This window comes from Rhipicephalus microplus, chromosome 9, assembly GCF_043290135.1.
Source record: "Rhipicephalus microplus isolate Deutch F79 chromosome 9, USDA_Rmic, whole genome shotgun sequence".
Classification (NCBI taxonomy): Eukaryota; Metazoa; Arthropoda; class Arachnida; order Ixodida; family Ixodidae; genus Rhipicephalus; species Rhipicephalus microplus.
In genome coordinates this window covers 105,322,562-105,330,822 of record NC_134708.1, presented here as the reverse complement: position 1 = coordinate 105,330,822, position 8,261 = coordinate 105,322,562, and positions in this window count along the sequence as shown.

Below are 8,261 nucleotides of genomic sequence, written 5' to 3'. Positions count from 1 at the left end.
GCTCACAAGTAGACTTTATGATCTTGCGATGAATTCACTGAATTTGGTATCATCAACCGCTCAGGAAAGGCATTGGCGCTTATTTTGTGTAAACGTTTTTGCATATGCTGCCGCAAGTGTCTATCTTAGATGTATTGGCATTTTACTCGCAACTCATCTCCCTCCCATATTTAGGTCACCCTTAGAGTACTGAATATAACAAAAAAATCAGGCGTTTTTGTCTAGTATATTAGACATAGTCAGTGAATTTTACCAATAGCCGAGTAAGCATGCAGCAACGCTCAATGCAGACCACGATATGTTGTTCAGTAGCTTCGCTATTGTAGTAGATTGTTTTGAAAATATTGCGCAGAGGGCGCGTACAATCAAGCTCCTGCCAGCATTACCCTCAGTGCTAAGCCTGGGCTGTTTCATGTGTGATGTAAACATGACGCTTGAGCTGTTCGCCGCGATCAGTATGCACACACAGTGTACTGCTGTAGTTCGACTTTTCATTTCCCGGACCCAGGTTCACCCAAATTTAAGGTTCCCTCTTGAACCGACCGACTGACGACTTCGTCAATGCCATGAACCCATGACAATATTGTAGCACCTAATACAACTCTTACTGTAAACAGACATTTCTCACTATTTGAAAAAAATTGTGAGTAAGTGCTCCGCCAGAAGTGCTTGTGTCATTAAAAGATCTCAAAAATATCTCAAAATATCTCTTTCACCGAAGAAAATGAACTTTCACACTTCAAGCAGGGAGACCGCGCAGTCGCCCCACTATCTATCCATTGCGCAACAAGTGTGGGTGGACAGTTATTTTATTGAGTGGATGCACATAATGCAGCTGGCCCATTGTGAATGCTTAGATCTTATCATTCTTCATATGTAACTGCTCTGCTCATAGATGAGTCAACATGGAATTCTGAACCACACTGATGCCACACTGCGCTTCCAAACTTTGCACATCGGCTCTAAGCGATACATTTACGACCACGAAGCAGGAATTGTCAAAGAAAAAACATAGGGATCAGTACGCCGACGGCAAGCGCGCCAACAGCCACGCACAAGCACTAAAGCTAAGCTTTCGTTTTCGGTAATTTATACTAACATCCGCAGTTTTCTTCCTAAGCGCATGCCCCTGTCTAATCTATTAAAATCATCTGGCAGTAGTATACTTTTATTGACCGAAACGTGGCTTACTGACGACATTTCGGATACAGAGGCTCTGGCTGACTTGCCGCACTTTAATCTTTTTCGTCATGACCGTAAGAACGCACGTGGTGGGGGAGTACTCATCGCCACTACCAAAGAGCTATCTTGCTCCCTTATCAACATTCCTTCACAACTTGAAATATTATGGGTATTGTGCCGTGCCCCACCCGAAACAGTATTACTTGGCGTATGCTACAGGCCCCCTCGCTCTGATCCAAATTTCGCCCGCGAACTGAATGAAGTGCTGTCTACGCTTACTAATAAACACCCATCCGCACATATCCTCCTCTATGGCGACTTTAATTTCCCGAATATTGACTGGATAAACGAAACACAACTAATTACAGGAAATGCCGAAGCAAGAGAATTTGTCGATGTTTGTCTGAACTTTAACCTTACGCAACTGGTGTCGGAACCAACTCGTGTAACTAGTGAATCTTCAAACATTTTAGATCTTATACTAACAAACAGCCCCGAAAGCTTAGAATCTATCTCCTACTTACGTGAAATCAGTGATCATAAAGTCATTCATACTACATTGAACTTCATCCCTAAAACACGCCACATTTCCAGCAAAACAATTCATATGTACAACAAAGGTGATTATGAAGCAATCAATAATGAACTGCGAGATTTCCTGCCTGAGTTTGAATCCAGTTTCGCTACCAGATCTCTTAACAGCAACTGGTTAGTCTTTAGGGACAAAATATTCGAGTTAACTAATACATATATCCCAAAGATGAACTTACCTGCTAATCAAAATAAACCATGGTTTTCGAAACTTTTAATAAGGCAGGAAAATAAAAAAAAAACGTCTCTTTCGTACTGCGAAACGTAATGGTACTGCGTGCGCATGGGAGAAGTACTATGCTGCAGAAGACGCATATTATGCTGCAATTCGAAGTGCAAAACAGACGTTTTATCGCATTGACTTACCTAAAATTCTAACAAATAACCCTAGAAAGTTCTGGGAAGTTATAAACCCGCAACCGCCGCGTGAAATAACGCTTACTGACCAATATGGTGAGGAAGTTAGCGACGGTGATTGTGCCGACGTTTTTAACATCGCGTTCTGCTCTGTGTTCACAAAAGAAGCCGATTCGCCACTTCCCTCGCCACCTACTATGACGTTACCGATAATGACTCCATTGGAATTTTCTGTTGCTGGAATTTCGTCCCTTATCGACAGACTTAAACTTTCATCATCGGCTGGCGTTGACAACATTAACTCTAAACTGTTAAAAAACACTAAACAAAGTATTGCAGTGTATTTGTCGATGCTGTTTTCATTGTCGCTTAAAACAGGAATGCTGCCAGAAGACTGGAAAGTGGGAAAGGTCATTCCGGTCCACAAATCAGGTAACAAACAGTCACCCCTAAATTACCGCCCCATTTCACTAACCAGCGTCTCATGCAAAATCATGGAACACGTCATATACACTCACATAATAAACTTTCTGGATGCTAACAATTTCTTTCATTCTTCCCAGCATGGATTTCGTAAATCCTTATCCTGTGAAACACAACTAGCTATATTTACTCATGATTTGCACGCTAATCTTGACCGTAACTTCCAGACTGATGCAATCTTTCTAGACTTCGCTAAAGCTTTCGATAAGGTACCACACAAACGCCTGTTACTAAAACTTGCCCAGTTGAATCTGCACCCCAAAATTCTTGCATGGATTTCAGAATTTCTTGCTAACCGTTCCCAGTTTGTCGATATTAGAAATAAACATTCTAGCTCCCTCTCGGTAACATCGGGAGTCCCCCAAGGTTCCGTCCTCGGACCCCTTCTGTTTCTAATATATATTAACGATTTACCCATGCATGTATCTTCTCATATCCGCATGTTTGCCGACGATTGTGTTCTATACCGCAAAATTACTAACCCCTCTGATCAAACTGCACTTCAAAATGACCTTCATCGTGTACAGCAATGGTGCGACCTGTGGTTGATGGAGCTTAACCCCTTTAAATGCAAACTCGTTTCTTTTCAACGCCAGCATAATCCCTTGCATTTTTCTTACGTAATAGCTAACTCTACTCTTGAACAAATTAAATCCTATAAATACCTAGGCGTCACCTTATCCAGTGATCTTTCATGGCACACGCATATCACGAACGTCATATCATCAGCGAACCGAACTCTGGGTTTTTTGAAGCGTCATTTGCGTCATGCCCCACCTGACATCAAACTTCTCGCCTATAAATCTTTAATCCGAACTAAACTAGAATATGCAGCTCCCATATGGAGCCCACACCAGGTATACTTGATAAATGAATTAGAGTCTGTGCAAAACCGCGCCACTAGGTTCATACATTCTTCATATTCATATAACATAAGCATATCATCCCTTAAACGTGAAACTGGTCTTTCGAATCTTTCAGTGCGCCGCCGCATTACCAGTCTTTGTTTGCTACACAAATTCTTTCACAGCCCTCTTAATCAAGCACCCTACATCGTCCCACCGACGCGCATATCTCACCGCACTGCCCACGCGTTTCAAATTGCCCGTCCACATGCTCGCACTACTACTTTTTCTGCCTCTTTTTTCCCCCGTGTAGCAGTGGACTGGAATGGCCTTCCCTGTGACGTTCCAGCCATCACGAGTCCATCAACATTTAAAGAGAAGGTCACCACGCACATTTCCATTTGAAAACCTGTGTGCATTTACCTGTAACCCACCCCTTATGTAATACCCCCTACATGGGGGTCTTTAAGGTATTAAAGTGATGTGATGTGATGTGATGTGATGAACGAGCTATCCAGTGCCTACATGTACGGAATGTCCGGTAAATGGTTGTGCATCGTGAGCAGTCGTTTTTAACTAGCAGCCGCTGCCTGCGTCGGCCTTGCCAGGTGCGAGAGGTGGAGGGGAGCGAGAGCTTTGCGGGTGTCTTCTTGGGCTGGCACTATAGCGTGTGCAGTGGGGTTGTAGACGGCACCTACGCTGACGCCAAAGCACACCACTGTTTCACTAATGACATCTTCGGCTGAGGTGCACTGGCACCGTCTTGATGAAAGGGAAGTGACGTCAAACACAGCCCGAGTTTCACGCATCGTGAGGGGCCAGACGAATTTGTGAACCGCAGAACTTCAATTCGCTGCAGGAGCGCTGTATGTGAGAGTCGCCATTTAGCAGACGACAGTTTAACATCGTCCTGTTTGTACTAGTGATAAGAGAGCAAACAACAGAAAATCAAACAATGAGAAACACGTGCTACACGTACCGTGTCCAGTGGGTGCGCGTCTGTTCTCTAGGTGGTTTTGCTGCATCAACTCTGTACTAACTCGACGAGGGCTACGGTAATTTTCGCATCGCCTTCGGTGTCCACTGGAATCCTGGAAGCAAAGGTAGCCTTGTGCGAGTATGGTCGGACGATGTTAGCTAACGCCCGTTTACCGTCCCGTCTAGCCGCGTTCTGCGGCAGCGCCAGCTGTAACTAGCGCCTACATTGACACAAGGTCACCGCGTCGTCTGCCAATGCGCGTGGGCTGATGGAATTGCACCAACTCCAGCGTCGAGCTCCGCTGTGCCGTGGAGGCGTGCACTCGTGTTGTGGCCAGCGCAGCCAAACATGCCGCACCACACGTGTGGTGCCAATACAAACGCACGACACCGCATTAGTGCACAGAAAACGCCACCGCTACCACCAGCTGAAGATGCCATAACAAATGCTCCGCATTTCAATACATCAAAGCGTCTCTGGCTTGTTGTTCGTGGGTAGATGATAATGAACTTGTGCATTGTTTAAAACAATCCAAAATGTTGTTGACTACTGTAGTTAATGGCATGTGATCCTCTGTGCTCAAAATCACTAGGAAGTCGTCGACATATATACAGGCTGTCCCAGGAACTCACGGCTCGCTGCAACCTGGCTAAACTGTGTCTTACGATGAGCAATTGTGGAAAGGAAAAAAGGAACAAGAGCGCTTGCACGAAAAAAAAGAAAAAAAAACACCACGCAGTCTGTACCGTGTTCTTCAGAGATTGTGTATAAAAAACCAGTGAGCTGGGAAAAAGTGTACATCGGCCAGACGAGCCGATGTATAAATGATTGACTTAGAGAACATGCCTTGTCCTTCAAGGTTCTTGCAGGTGGCACGGATTGTTCTATGCACTGCAAGGATTGGGGGTGCAATCTGAAGTTTGGCAGAACCAGGATTCTGAGCAAATTCAAACTCATAAAGACCAAAAAAATCACGGAAGCAGGGCAGACTAGAGAAAACGTAAGCACGTGTATCAGTGTTCCTCGATCATGCTAAGTGACAAAGAAGTGTGCTTTTTATGTGTTTGAAGGAGAGAAACACGCCTTTGAAGGGTGTGACGTTCTTTGGTGATAGTCGATTGCGCCTGTACGTTTCGGGGTTCTTATGCTATAATTTGTTTCCTAATAAATCTGTAGTTGTAAGTTGAGCATCTTTCCTGATAAGTGCTTTCTTCCTTCTACCTTGTGCGCTCATATACATCCACAATACGTTGCACCAACGTGCCCAGCATTCCACTATTATAACCAGAAATATTATCACACATTACTGTGTAGTCGTTCCTTTAGGCTTCTCATATATAAAATGACGTTCACTAAGAACCTATGGTAAACCCTAAAATCTCAACCCTGTGACGTATGCTTCACTGGGCCCCGGGCAATGTGACAGCGTTTTAGTGTTACAATCCAAGAGCGTATAATGTCTAAGGCGTGAACGTGAGCCTATTTCTGCTTCTACGCAGATAAATGTGACAAAGGAAGAGCCCCATTCCTGCCACGGTCGTAAATTTAGCAGGAAATTATAAGAAACGCAGGGTTTTTGACTCAGCTTTCATGAAACAAGTATTTGAGGATCTCAAGATTGCTACAGCACATTCTCTCGGCAAAAGCACGCCACCGTGAAAGAAATATAGTCAATGGTTAAATATATCTAAATTTATGCATTCTTTTATTGAAATAATAGAAAAGACAAATAGACTTTGTTTTGAGGGCATTGGATTGATGTTGAGTGGGTCGATGGACGCTTTGTCTCCAAAGGTAGCAGAGGAAGTTTATCGATTGCCCCCGTAGATATATGAAAACGAAGAACAAAACACACATTAGTGATAAGGCGTGAATATACGCGACACTGATGTTTTAAGAAGCAAGGTAAGGAAGACTAGCATTCTTTAGTTTGGTGTGCAAATGGATGTCGAAAAGTGAGGCACAACATGGAAACTGTTCAACAGGCAAACGCTGTTGCTGTTTTTTACGAGTAATGGAGCTACAATCAATACAGACAAAAGCACTTTGAGATGTAGGCAGTGGTGTCATAAAGTTTCGCCTCGGGGCAAGCTGATCCTATAGCTTTTCGGCAATATTATAACGTGTGCAACCTGCGAAACAACCACATAGCAGAAGATGCCTACCTGCCACAACGGGAAGCGCAATTACTGATGCCGGTAACAGTCGCACTGCCTCACAATGACTACCACATAGACTTACATAGCAAACATCTCATCTGATCGCAGGTTCCTGTTCATTATACAAATAGCGACAAGAACTACTACATTGTAGTTTTAGGTATAATATAATTTTTTCTTTTTAAAAAAGTGGGTCGTAGCTGGTACCACAGTGGATACGGCGAACTAGCTACCAGAATAAGGCTCACAATTCATTTCTCTGCTTTATGAAGGTTAGTTATCACTGTACTTCGTTTGAGAGCGATTACCACGGCCTTTTTGTTCTGCTGTCCCCACGGCGTTCTGCCAGAATAGCTTATGAAATGTGCTGTATGTGCTTACTTTTGCTGTGCGGTGAAGTTGATACAAATACACGTCCCAACGTAAACAAAAAAGGTTGTAAGAACTACTAGCAGGACAAGTCAAATTGGTTGAGTTTAGGGCCTTTCCTAGAACACAGCGAAATAAAACGGAAAAGATTTCCCCTGATTGGAACCGTCAGTTCGCCCATTCAGAAAAACGTGTGGCTCGTGTAGTTAGTATTCAACGGACCGTAAAATCTCTAGAATCCAAATTGTGTATTTAGAGGACTGTAGTAGGTGTTCTAGTGTATTGATTGTAGCCATTAATAAAATTTACGCAATAAAAGTTTTATTAATGGGCGATTTCAATCTACCGGGCTATTTATTTACTGGATTCGTGGTACGAATAGCGCTGATGTGAGCGTACCTTATGAAAATTAGCCTGACATTATTTTGATTCACAACCTACAGAAAGTGGCTACTGAGCCTACACGAATTAACGCTGCTCTTGCTTCAATACTTAGCCTTATATTTATTAGCCATACGTTTCAAGATTTTGCTGCATCGGTTGAAAGAGACATTCATAATCACGAACTTGTGACTTTTTCCTCCACCGTCGATCTTCCCAAGCCTAGTAGCTGTAAGGCTGTTTTTGTAAAGGCGTATTCACGCACCAATGAATAGAGCGTGCTAGATAATCTTGGCGACTGTCTAAGTGTGTTTGGTGGACATGATGCTGTAAACATTGGGATGAAATTAAGTGCATTTGTATTCACTGTATCGATCAACTATTTTTCAAACAGAACTAAAAATAACTTCCAAGCCTACGACCTGAAATGTCGCGTGACAGCGCAGGTGAAGATAAAAGCCCAATGTCTGCGACGACGGGGTATTTCTCGTGACGTAATAGTAACATACCAAGCTACACTAAAGGAGGCTGTTTGAGCTGCTAATCTTCGTTACCTTCAGTTTACTTTGCCGAACTTCGTCCGAACAGCTCCCAGTAAGTTTTATGATTACCAGCGGAACACGTAAACCAATCTACTATATATGCATGGCGGCAATCCTGTCGTCACTAAACAAAAAGATTGCTGATCACTTCAATAAATATTCTATCAGCATCTTGTTAGGTTAGACTATTCCCCATCGCGTGAATAACACACAAGTAAAGGATGAATATAGCTTTGTTTATGTGCGTGGCGTCTTTTTTATGTCCTTGAATATAAAAACTTATTCATCACCCGGACCTGACAACCTACGAAATGTGTTTCTTCACAGCTATGTCAAAATGCTATCGCATTTTCTTCTTAATATCTTTCGTACA